The following is a 13,425-nucleotide window of genomic DNA, read 5'->3' as shown; positions in this document are numbered from 1 at the left end:
AAGGATCAAATGTACAAAATAACAGGAATTTTAGCATCAAACACAAACGTAAAACTTGAGTGTTGTTGATATCTGGGTTTAAATAGGTATAGTTAATGCTGCCCTACATTTGTTCATCCTTGTTCTTTTATTCACAGCACTTTGAGCATACCTGTGGCTAAAATCTTCCTTGCATGCTGAGTACGGGCATGACTCACAAATGATAGTGTTTTGTAACTTGAAGCTTCTTCCCCCTGATGAATAATTTGCAGTAGAATTTCTTTTATGAGGAGAGAGTAAAATATTTATGCAGCTCATGAACCGCTGCAGGAATGGACTTAATTGCCTTGACCGCGGTCTGCCTTCGCGAGTGGTGGAGCTGGGGATGGGAGGCTCCCCTCGCTTCCACCAGCTAGGGGAGGGGATGGTGGCACTCACCATGGGCCACCTTCTCTTCTGACACAACCTGGTGCTAGCTGGTCATTGCGGTAGGGCCATCCACACCTGCTCTGGGCACTTATTCCCACATAACACAACCGTTTGGAGACAGCCCGTGGCTCTCAGGGCTGCGAGGTCGGAGCATCGTTTATTTTCCTGAGTGTAAGGAATTAATGACCTCATCGAGGTCCCCGTTAGATGGTGTTTGGTTCCTCGCTGGCACAAGCAGTCACCATGAGTCTTGTTTTCTTTCCAAACGCAGGAAATCTCCCACCTCGGGGTTTGCTCAGCAGGATGGATGATTCATCCCCAGCTCCACCATCCCTTCCTCCAGCTCCAGCTGGGGGCTCTAAATAGAAAATGGCCTCAGACAGATTGCGCATCGGGGAAACCCTTTTCTGACCCAGCGTACACTCTCCGCACAGTATCTGTTTCATTGTTAGGAGCACAGACTTCCTGAACTCCATCCCCCCTCCACGGCCTCTGGCCACCCGACGTCAGCAGTATTTCCTCGCATGCCTTTCATGCCTGAAATTGTTGGGGCTTAGCTGGGAAACAGAAGGGATTTGGGGAAACAAGGGTAAGACAGGGTTTTCTTAGAAAAGAGAGGAATTTGCTTCCGGACACCACTTTGTTATGCACTGGCCGTGTTTACTCCACACTTCACCATGGCTCATTTGGCCGCTCAGGCTGCCGCAGTCCCTCAGGCAGATGTTTCCTGCCCAGATCCTGCTCTGTACGATCTAGTGAGGTAGGAGCTGTCCCAGAAAAATTATGACTGCTTGGTTTCAAGCTGAGGTGTCTGTGAAATGTTTACAGGCAAGATACCACTGTGCCTATCCTATTTTTAGGACAAGAACATAGCCATGAAGCTATGTCAGGCCAGATGGCCTCAGGATGACAACAGACTCCCCTGTCCATTTTATTCATGGGAGCAGAGGTAATCCTGGGGAATCTCTGAATTAAGTTATTCAGCCCCTGGTTTCAGGCATCAGTTCAGCTCCAGGATAGCACGCTGGACGAGTGGCACCTTGGATGGGCTCAGCTGAGAAAAGCCACAGGACCCACAGTTTGTGTTTCAAAGCTGCACAGTGATGCCTAGTCCCACCTAGGGTTTTCTATCCTCATTTTTCTCTTAATGCCCCAAAAGCCAGATCAGTGTGGAAAAAAAATCCCATAGGACAAACACCACCTCTCCTCTGAAGCAAAGGCCTGTAGGGAGACCTCTTGGGCCCTTCTCTACCAGGCTGTCTGATTTTGTAGGCCAGAAATCCCAGATCTGTTCTGCTTGAAGATGTCCCACTCCACATGACGGAGTTTAGCACACACCTGGCTGGAGGGAGGAGCGGGGGCTTGTGCATAGATGTCCACCAGCTCCCCCAAGAACTTGTGAGGTGCTACAGACACCTGAGTTATATCAGAGCAAAGAGTAATGCTTCTAGAGAAGAGATGGAGAAGGACTCTATTCAGAATGACCTACAGATCTGGGGTTAAGAAGAGTGCTTTGGAAATTAGGAATGCAGATTAATGTTGCCACACAGTTGGCCACCGTGTCCCAGGGGCAGCGTGTCTGACCAGCAGCCTTGCAGCAGGACACAGCAAGGCAAGAAGCTCTTAGCTGCTCCTGTACTGTGAATATTTTCCGTGAAAGTAAATTTCTAACACAGTAGCATACAGATGAAAAACAGTCTCTGTACGAAGGTAGAGGAAACAGCTTGGTTTAGCTCTGACTCTGTGTCCTCTGTGACCCCAATCAATCTTATAGCAGCAAAAAATGAAAGCCCAGCTATGGCCCTGGCAGCGACAGTGATGGGGGAAGACCAAGGGACAAATACATCTGCAAGAAGCGGGCACTGATCCAGGCCAGAGGATGCTCCGCAATAAGAATTCCACATGGCAGACTTTTTTCAGGTGCTAACTGAGCAGGGTGATGGCTGGAGAGACACAGGCGTAGGTCAGGCAAAGGCTCTGGCCCCAGGGAGAAGCTTCTTGGAGTCTGCTGGCCCTCCGCCCTGGAGAACCATATATCAAGATGACTGTGCATAGAAAGAGCTGCTTACAGGATGTATTCCTTTTCCAGCCAAGTTTGTGAAGTCTAGAATCTCTTAGATTAATTCAGCACAATCCCATCACGGGTGCAGCAATGCTGTTGCTACCACACAGGTGGCACATTTCCCTGCATCCTGGCTCTTTGCCCTGCTTTTCCTTCCACTGCCTCTTTCGTTCCTGTTCCTCCCTTTCCTACTTTCACCACTGTTGAAAGTATTGTGGAATAGGCTGATCCACGTGGTTTGTGCTGCCTGAGTGTCATCCCCCTTTTGTCAGCCCGTCGCAGACATTTCGGCTCTGAGTCATCAGCGAAGACCCGTCCAAACAGTCACCAGTAGCTCAGCGGGGACTCACACTCAGGTAGTGCCAAGGAGGTATGAGTATTAGCTTGGACAATCAGAATTAGGAAATAAACCATTGGGCAAGAGACGGTCGAGACAATATTTTCCACTCAAGCAGGGTTTCCACCATCGGTTTCTCTGATAAACGCCAGGAATTGCTTGCAAACAGATTGCAGGGTGCAGGTCAGCAGAAATGATCTGTTTGTAGTTACTGCCGTCAAAACAGTACGCGTACATAGATCTCAAACAGCCTCATAATCTGTGGTTATCTTTTCTCATTAACCATCAGATAACATGTTTGTTTTCCAGCTGAGAACTCAAATCGTGCCACTGTGCAGGGGATGGGTCCCAGCTCCTGGGTGCTCTGTGACTAAACCAACAACCCCCATGCTGCTGCATGAAGCCATCTCTGCTACCAGGAGCAGGGAGGGGAGCTGCCCTGATTCCCTCTCTGCCTGTTAACAGGATAATTTGGGTAAAAATTTGGGAAAAGAAGGGGAAATTTGCAAGAAAGAAGGGGACAAGATTCTGCTCACATGTCACAGATAACATCTGAAGGTGCAAGGACACCAGCTTGGCTATCCAGTTATGCACTAAGGTGTCTGCAGGTCCAGCAACTGGTCTGCCAGTGGCCACGAGCAGCAGCCTTGAGAACATCATCAGTAATACTACTACCAAGGTAATTAGAGGGAGGCACTAGTAGTTACTAGAGTTCAGTACTGAACAAAATAGAGGGAAAGTCATCAGAACATGTGTGTTCATGCACTGGAGGTGAGATCAGCCTGCTAACATTACACGTGGAAAACGTGGACTGTGCTCTCCTTCCACATCAGACTGCCCTGCATACAGCAAACACGCTGTGGGACAGCCACAAGTTGTGGCAGTGCTATAACCTGCCCAGGAGCTCTGTGCCATGACAAATAACTAAATTTGTGCTTTTAGCTGGGAGGTGTTTATCCCCATTTCATCACTTTGTCATGGCAGCATGGCGAGTCCTGGGTGGGGAGATGGTTTGTGCTCACTCTCCTGGCTTGGTGGCACAGGAGGGACATTTCATCCTATTTCTTCTCCTCAGGTGTCCCTGGGGATGGAGCTTGGTCCAGCTCTGCTGGCTCCTGCATGCCCAGCAAGTCAAAGCCAAGGCTGTTACTTGTGGTAGATTTATTGTGTCCCTTCTACTAAATTTCAAATAAAATTGTATCCATATGCAAAATACGTTCCTGCTTTGGAAAAGGCCTGTTACAGGGCAAGTTGACATACCTCAAATTTGATTTCTTCTGATGAGATAAGGGTGTTCTTGGAGGAAATGATTGTACAATGAGGATGCCATGGGAGGTCTGAGAAGATCAGTCTGTAACTGCTCCATCTGCCACAGACTGCCTGTATAGCCACAGGCACATCCCTTAATGTCCTGCTGGGTGGTTTCCCATCCCATAAATAGCTGTTACAGTAACATTACCATCTCCTATATTCTACTTACCTTGTCTATGCAGACTGTAGGCTGTGTAATGCTGTGTGTTTCCTCATGACAAACACAAAAGGAACGATGCATTGTGCTCCTAGCAAGAAGGAAAATATTTAAGGACATGTAAATAACCTTGTGATTTGAGAAACTCGAGATATGTAGGTTCAGGAAGGGGAGCAGCAACCCAGCCCGCACCAGCTCTCCTCTCCCTGAGACGAACTTAACAACCTCCGCCCCTCCAGGTGCCCATGCTGATTGCTGGATTTGTGCAGTTAATTTCCCGTTCATCATGTCTATTCAGTCTTCTCTGAAACTTCAATTTGGAAACAAAATTTGTTGCAGGTATGAAAAAAAAAAAATAAAGAGGACAAATTCTGTGCTGGTATAAATCAACTCTGCTGAACTGAAGCAGAGTATAACCCTGTATACCAGCCAATATGATGGCCTCTAACATCAATATTTATTAATTTCAGTACCAGGAATGCTAACAGTGGGTTTCGATGTGGTGAAAAGCAAATATTGATCTGTTTGCTCAAAAATCAGATTAGGCTGTGTCCATAGGTAAATATTCCTGCTAGCAAGTGAAGGAGAGGTTGATTCCCCTTCCCCCTTCCCAAAGGCAGCCAAACCAAACTGAAGCAAAAAATCAATTTGATATCTAGTGAGTTTTTAATTAAGGAGGTACCAAACCTGAGGGAAACAGAAGCCCTGGGGAGCTGTCAAATCACTCTCTTGGCCGAGACGGACAGTTCTGCAGCAGGGCTCATAAGGACAACCACCCATTAGTGTCTCTACTCCTTCTGAGCAAGGAGAAAACGCTCCCAGGGGAGAGGGGGGGAATAAAATTAAACCTCTTCATGAGCAGAAGCAAAGGTGCTTAAAAAAGCCCAGCTGAGCACACTCACTTCATGTTTTAGTCTCCTGTTTGCCCTTCAGCTCTGCTGCTCTGGGAGGCGATCACTCCCAGCACTGCCATGTCCTCCGCTTCCTCCTGGGATGTCCTGCATGGGGATAAAGGAGGTGGGAGAGCTGTAACAGGCAGGCCCTGCACATGTCTCCATCTGAAGGTTGCTCAGGAATTGGCTAGATATGCAATTTGGCCAGGGGATAGATACCTACTTATTGTGCTTTGTGCTGATTTTGTGTTGCTGCTCATCTCCAACGCAACATAAGGCGTCTACAGACATGATGCCATGGACCTCCCTTCCCAACACCTCAGAACTGAGGATATTTCAGCCCCCTGGCTTCCTGAGGAGGCAACTCCCAGCTCTTAGGGGCTAGATGAAACCTCTGCACCATGCCCCTTGGTCACAGAGAATACTTCCTCTCTGTCCATCTCAGTCCCTTATCACAGTAGGTGGTGGTGGATGGGCAGGCAGGGCATACCCACACTTGGAACCCAGCCTATCAGGGGCAGTTGCATCCCACCTAACAGGGACAAAAGGCTGAATTAGCACCTGAACATGCACTTCTCAGGAGTGCTGCCAATTTAGATAGGCTGCTAAATATCTCAGCAGTCTTCTGCTAGCAACAGCAGGTAGCAAACCACACTTGTGCATGTGTTACCTGCAACTAAAATGATCCTCTTGCTTGTTTTCTGCTTATTTTCCTTTCCAGTGTGGAGAGGAACTGCCAAAATTGGAGGCAAATTCATAGGCACAGTATAGTTATACCCAGGGACTAAATCCAGCTCAGCTCTCTTCCCTGCTCCTTCTGCTCTGGGGGGAAGGCTGCACAGCCCCAGTGGTCTGACTGGCTTCTTCCTGCACTCCCAAGATTGAAAACCAGTCAAAATGCAAATGCTGCTTTTGCTCTTCTCAAGGAAAGCAACTGAAGGATGTTTCATCTTCTCCTATCTGAGCAATGCTTGTGGTGCTTTGGTTTAGCCTACAAATGTGCTAGTGTGGATTGGGCTTGCCTTCATACAGCACCTGGCACACTGGGGACCCAGTCCGAGACAGAAACAATTAGGGCATAACCCAAATAAGCAGCATCTTTAATCACGTACTTCCCCTGGCCGCTCCATCTCAGCCTGTAGAGAGCTGCACTTAAGCTAGGACTAGGCTGAGATGAGCAAAGAGCTATTTCTTTCACCATCACATGAGGAAAGATGCTAATTTCTCCTGTGGAGGCATCTATCTCGGTACATACCAACCCATTTCCCATCTCCCAGACCACATACTGTTTTACAAGTTCACATTAAAAAAAAGGTTAATGGGGGAAGCAGGCGCCGACAGTTATTTCCACTCTCCCAGACTGGTTCACTTCATTGCCATAATTTGGCTCATGCAAGGCTCCATAGAACGGTAATATCTAGACAAACTAGCTGTTCCCAAAATCCTCCTTTTTTTTTCCCTTTCAGCAAATCTTTTTCTTTCTTGACCCTTCTCTGGATGAACTTTGTCTTGAATAAACAGCAACATCTGGAATTCAGCAAAACACACCATAAAGGGAATAAGATGTCCACAGCAGTTTGGCTGAAAAGGACAAACCCATTCATTACTCAAATGAAAAGTTACGATTGCTAAATGTCAGATGAAATTAAAAAAAAAAAAAAAAAAAAAGAAAACATTGAGTCCTTTGTACATGCCCTCTGTGTCCTTGCCAGCTCAGTGTGCACAAAGCTGTCCCTCTGTTATTGCTGCTCTGTCTTTCTTCTTTCTGGTTTTGCTGAAAGTGCGTGACCACTTGCTAATTGCTGGTGCACACGATCAGTTGGGTTACTTTTACAGTGAAAGCCAGTGAAAGCGATGAGCAGCTCAGAAAGTGGATGGGAGATGTCATCTCAGCCTCCCTCCTCCCAGCTGAGCAGCCCAGGGATGCTCCAGGAGGAGCAGCACCATCCCACGTGCTCTGGGGTAGTGACAGCATGGAGCAGCTGATCCCTGAGCACTATGCACATAACCAGACCAAATCCTTTCCAGTGTTTTGCTTTTGGGTGTGCCATGCCTGCTTTATGGTCCAAACTCACTTTCTTCAGAGCATGAGTTGAGGTCATGAAGTCGCAGCTCCCATCAATCATCAGGAACAGAATTAGTTCTTCAGTGAGTTGGGCAACCTCTGTCTTAGAAGATTGCTCCAAGGGGTGAAGTGCTGCCAGCCTGGAGAATAAATATCACTTCAAGGAGTGTCTCTCTGTGCGTTTCTGTTTTATACAAGGAAGCCGTTTGTGTCTTTGTAGCACAGAAACAAAATTAGGAACTGGATTGTTCTCATGGAGCCAGCAACAGCACACTGGGAAGGATTTAGTTTGCAACTATGGATGAAGCCATAGTAAAAAAAAAATCAAGAAGGAAGCCTCAGATGTCCACAAACACCTTCTTCTTCTGCTGGGGGCTGCCTGGAAGCCACTCTGAGCATCCCTCTTTCCCTACAGTGTAACCCACCCTCTGACATGCAGAGTATCTGTGGGGACTGGCGAGATTGCTGCTTCAAGTGGCCCCTCAGATCATCAGCCTGCCCACCTCAAAAGCACGGGACATGGAGCACATGGACATGGACATGGACAGTGCATGGACAGCTCAGCGCTGGGCTGGTGCCCGTGGCCTCCTGCTGCCTTTTGCCTGTCTTTTCATGAAAGCAGGGATGTAGAGTTTAGCACTTGTGAAATCAAGCCCTAAACAATTTCCAGCCAAGTCACTGCATTAGCAGGCAACATTTGGGGTAAGCAGCATTACGGTTTATGTAAATAAGTGAGCAGTTTTTCCTGTTTCCTCTCCTTCCTCACAGAGAAAACAGAGGTTACATCCGTACTAACAAATTAATCCTGAAGATCCAGGTTTGCAGGTTCAGACCCCAAAATTGATCATGTGTGCTGCCATAGCGGGGTTGAGGTCAGGGCCACCAGCACCTCCCCAGCAATCCCTGGGAGCAGATTAGGGGCCAGAGGCTGCTCCCATACACCTGCTTGGATGTGGTCAGCCTGGAGGGGTGGAGAGGAAACCACCACACAGGCTAGCTGCCTGAAACCCGGGAACTGCTCCTGGCTATGTTTTAAGTTCACTGGTGTGGACATACCGTAAACATCTGCATTTCTGTCCCAGGGATAACCTGAGAGCAGCCCTGCCAGGCAGAAGTAACAAGTGCACATAGTTCTGGGTTATACCAGAAGAAAGCATCACCTTAGACCATAGGTAACTAAAATGATGCCAAAAACCACGTAGCCCTCACTGTGAGCAGGAACTGCTTCATAGCACGGGTAACACATCAGTTACTCACAACAGCTCTATCTCCCTGCAGTACGTACTACTGTTTTAGTGACACAAGGGTGTGCCTATAACAGATATCTTGTAGTGCTACCGACAGGCGTGAGGTCTCAGAAAAGGGTGCAAGGGGTGGTCGCTGTCCCAGGGGTGTCCCCACCTGCCACCTGCCCTTGGGGACAAGTGCCTGGGAAAATCATCAGCTCACTTTCCATTGTTAGCAGCATGTTCTTGTCCACTGAAATTCCCGTGTGTGCCCTTCTCCCCCAGCCACATGCCATCGCTCTGGGGAAAAAAAAAATAAAGAAAAAAAAAAAAAGATATATAAGATATATTTTAGATTTAACTTTAAACAAAATAGAGCCAGGATATAAATCGGAGTGTGGATTACAGCTGGTGTCCTTCAGAAAAACATCTATGAGATTCCAGCAAGGAGCAATGAGGCAGACCTTCGATTCCCAATTATATCCTACAGACCATATAAACACATGGTGCCATCAGGACAGAGATGCTGGGAGAGATAAATCTTCGAAGGCTGGTCAACCTCATGCATGATATGTGCCTGGCCTCTACTAACACCCGACATCCGTCCAAGGGCTGTCATAAATTTTATGAGTGTAACAATCTCCTGATCCTTTTTTCTTACTAGTACCCACTGGAATGCAGCATTTACCCCCATACTTGCCGCACTGCTATTTATAACTCTGAACCCATCAGGATGAGATATTTTTCCCCTGAAATCTTAGAATAGTTCAACTGAGTGAAAAACAAATCATCTCTCATTTCTTTTATTTCACACGTTTAACCACCAGGGCTGAGAATGTGGAAACAATCCTAATAATGCCGTCTCAGATGATCCTGGATTCCTGCCGGCGATTTATCTGTGGTCAGAAGGACAGCGATTCAGTGCCCACCACACGAACTGCAGGGAGCTAGAAAGAGCTTTGCCTGGCAGAAATTAATGCCTGTGCTCGGTCACTGTGCTTAAATAACTGAGCAGACCTGGCAATGCCCAAAACTCTGCAGAAAGTCACAGCTGATAGGGACCCAGATGGCAACGCTGTGCCCACTGTGAGGTCAGGCCAAGGCGTGTAGCTATAGTTATCTCATCCCTCTCCAGTCCCACGTTTTCAGCTCACTCAAATGTCACTGCTCAGTGACATTTGTCACTAAGCAAGAGAGGGGATCTTCATACAAGGGACTTCTACTTTATTACTGCCTTGTGCAGCGCTTGGTGTTGCAGGAACTCATCCCAGACAGAGCTTGCAAGATGAACAGTAGCTGTGTTTGAGTTCTGGCCTCCCTTCCTCTTGCTCATGTACACATGCACATACACACGTATACACAGCCTCTCCAGGGCCTGCTAACAACCCCGAGAGGCCTGATTCTGACCTAAATTATGTTAACGTTACAATGAGTCATACATTTTGTTACCTCAGTAGAATTGCTGCTGATTTATACGTCTACCAGGAACAGGCGCTGGAGGGGTGTTGCTGGAACAGGGCATGCACCCTCTGTCGACATGAAATTTCCTCCAAGGGGGAAGGTATTTGGCACATCAGGTTTATTTTTGTAGCTGTAGGGAAGTTTTCTGATATTTGCTTGTGCCCCAAAGAGGTAAAGACCAGGTTTGCCACAAGGGAAATCAGCCCAGTTCCTCACCACAAGCGGAGTGAGTGGGCTCAAGTCATACAAGGATGCGTAACCAAAATGGCAATGATGGTTGCACACACTCTGAATGTGTTACACATTTAATGGTGAAGAAGAAAGAAACTTCACAATTATTCACAAATTGGGACCAAGTGGGATTTACTCCAATTGAAATAGCTACTGATGGATCCCATCTGTTCCTAGAGTAGATCAGCTGTGCAGGAAAATATGTAGTCTCTGACTCGGAAGGGTGGGTTGAGCAGAAATGAGATCAGAGCCTCACTGCTATGTTAGACCTCAAGCTAGAGTTGTTCTTCCATCTTCTTGTGTGTGAATGGTTTTAGATGGTAAGTTTATCTCTAAGAATAAAATTCTGCCTGAGCTCCTTTTGCCTTGTGTGTTTCCCAATCTAGGGAGAACCAATTAATTTTAAAAGTCCAAGAAGTTCCTCCTTTATCAGCTAAACCATCCCCTGTGTTCTGAGATAAGGATTTATTTCAGCAGTTTCAAAGCGAGCTCTCTTGCTGCCCCTCCCCAGAGTGGGGGTTGCCGGACTCTTAAGATTTGGTCATAAATTGTGCAAATGCTCCCAGCATTTTTAATTAATGTGAAATTTGCATTTTAATGAAGTGAGTGATGGAGCCCTCCAGCAACAGAAACAATTACATATTGACCTGATGAAATAGCAATAGGATGGTTGCAGCAAACGCGTTCAGCTCGGTTTTTGATGGATTCAGAGTGTTCTCCTGGGTGTCCCAGCCATGCCCATGGTTAATGAGCAGAGGTGCAATGCCCCAGAGCAAATGCCAGGAGAAACTGATGCTCCTGGGAGTCCTGCTGATCTAGGCAGGTTACACCAGATGTTAGCATCCCTACTCACCTTTTGGTTGTGTTTGCTCAAGGGTCAGAGAGTGGAAGGAGGGAGGAACAGAGGCCTGAGACCTCTTCTCTTCCTTATCACTAGCATTGGGTGCTGGTGGCACTCTAGGAGCATCCACTGGTGATCCTTCCTTAGCAGTGGCAGTAAGGGAGAAGATATTCTGCACTACTCCTTGCTTTTTCAAACCTCCTGCCCTGAACAGGGACAAATGGCAACTTAGCCGCTTCTCAACTCAAATCAGCATGAAACAGAAAATTGTTTTCACCATTTATGCAATTCCTCCCTCCAGTAAAGCAATTCCTCCCTTTTCCAGGTGATGATAATCTGCATAGCTGTGTTTCAATATGCAGGACTTGCTTCGGAAGCTTTGAAACTCCACTGCACCTGGCAATGGCCCAAAAGGACTGTTGTTCGAGTGTTTTACGTACTGGGGAGCTGCCTCAGCATGCGTTCCTGAGAGCAAGGCCAAGGCATTAGAACAGATTTTGCATCCAGAAATTATTTATGAAGCCCAGAGGAAGTTTAACATGACAGGAAACATTAAGACTTTCCAGCCTGTTGAACAGAGAGGAACACACCATGGTTTCCTAGCAGATCTCTCTGGTTCACAAGGTATTTCATACATTTCCTCTCCCCAGCTGCTTTACGGTAAGCAACAAATGAATGGCCTGATTTCGTTTATTTATTTATTTAGTTGTTATTTGGGCAGGGACAAGCAAAATTTCAGTTGAGCTGAGAACTGATTTCTGATCATCTCAATCAAAATTCAGTCTTGATTCTCTTTCTCCAACACATCGACCCCCATGACAGCATGAGCTCTAATCATCTCCAAGCCCTCACAAACATCAGAGCAGATGCAGAGGGAGTACAAGTGGCTCTAGCTCATTTTGCCTCACAGCACACATTATATCACAAAGTTAAAGGCTGGGGATCAGACCTCTCCAAATGTTCATTCCTCCAGACCATCTACCAGAACGAAAGAGGACAAAACTGGCAAGGGCAATGGAAGCAGGACGTTTTTTTTCTGCACATCATAATGGAGAAGCTATTTAGTAGATCTCCTAAAAAGACAGCAGAATGAGACTTATGCTGTAACATCCAGAAGCGAGTGATTCAGGCAGATTTAGCTAACCGCAGTAATGTGGTTTTCCTAGCTCAGCCTCTGAGAAGACCTCCAAGTCCTGACTGTACTGTGTTTGCTAACAACTCAGCTCCTCTTAGCTCTCCTCTCCCTGCCCTCACTTTTGTGGTCCTGACCTCTGTGTGGTTTTACATTGGTGTTATCTGACCAACTCCTCTCTACTTTCGCTGCCTCCCCTGCTCACTCACCACTTTGTCTCCACTGCAGGAACAGAGGTACGTTACTTTTTGTTGTTATTACGCTGCCAAGTGCCATCTTGAGCAAACCTGCCCACCACATATAACCCATACCTCAGCAATCCTTCCTAAATGGTGATTTGCACAGCCAGTTGCAAGTAAGAGCATGCGATGAAGGTAATGTGGGAGCATGCAAACAAAAGAGCACTCCTGATCTCCAGCTGGGTCATTACAGAGGAGGAGGCAGCTGGTTTGGGGGTTAAAATTCTGCTAAAGTCCCACATTAGGTGCTCAAATAAGGATCTTTGGTCTGGGGACTATCTAGACCTGTGCCTGGTCTTCACTGAAGTCATTCTTCTTGCTCTCTTTACACAGGACAAAAATTTTTGCTACCTCATATATGTCAAGTCTAACTCATCTCCTCACTCAGCAGTTCTCATTTTACATCTCCCTTTCCCTAGCTCTGACGCAGCTGTCTCTCTTTATCCATCTGTTTTTTGTGGGGCTTTTTGGTTGTTGGGTTTTTTGTTTGGTTTTTATAAATGTTACTAGTTCTGTACTTACTCCTCACATTGTGCTTCCCTGCATATTTTCTCTTTTGGAATACCATTTCTGCATTAAAGAAATCCATCTCTTCCACTCTCCGGACTCTGGACTTCTCAGTCCAGGTGACTTCATTAGTTTCCTTAATTTATCAAAATTCGTTCTTTGCAGCCTTGGCAAATGATCTACTTCTGTTTATCCTTCATGCGGTAAATCGAACCCACTTACAGTCACGCAAGCTGAGGCCATTTCCTACAGTCTGTTCTCTCTCACGGCAAGAGCATGACTAACATTAGATAATGAAAATCAGAAAAGTCAGTATCTGCAATCTGGTCATTAATCAATGAAATCTAGAGCAGTCACCAAGGGAAAAAAAAAAAAAAAAAAAAAAAAAAAAAAAAAAAGCAGTTCCTTTAAATCCTACTTCAGCCCCTGTAATTGTAATACAAAGACAGGAGGGGGGATAAATTCTTGCCTTGCCTCCTGAGAACCAGCAGGTGCTCTGAAGCATGAAAGCCAATTCACCATCATCATTTAACTTGCAGAATTATACATTTCAGT

General features: G+C 46.5%; 1 long non-coding RNA gene across 3 annotated transcripts in view; it reads right to left on the bottom strand.

Annotated features, from left to right (window-relative positions):
* The window catches only part of LOC137854818 (uncharacterized), a 55,861-nt gene that overhangs the window by 39,853 nt on the left and 2,583 nt on the right, over positions 1-13,425 (bottom strand). The window contains exons 2-5 of one of the 3 annotated variants that reach the window (XR_011095409.1): positions 8,635-8,759; positions 5,178-5,273; positions 4,288-4,366; positions 3,318-4,187 (exon numbers count right to left, since the gene is read on the bottom strand). This is a non-coding gene — a long non-coding RNA (uncharacterized lncRNA). Of the gene's footprint in view, positions 1-3,317; positions 4,188-4,287; positions 4,367-5,177; positions 5,274-8,634; positions 8,760-13,425 lie in introns of those variants that run through there. The other 2 variants (XR_011095408.1, XR_011095410.1) reach the window with 2 other exon arrangements.

This window comes from Anas acuta, chromosome 3 (assembly GCF_963932015.1).
Source record: "Anas acuta chromosome 3, bAnaAcu1.1, whole genome shotgun sequence".
In the NCBI taxonomy this organism is placed as follows: Eukaryota; Metazoa; Chordata; class Aves; order Anseriformes; family Anatidae; genus Anas; species Anas acuta.
The sequence above is the reverse complement of the archived record's forward strand: the minus strand, read 5'-3'. Positions and strand labels throughout refer to the sequence as shown.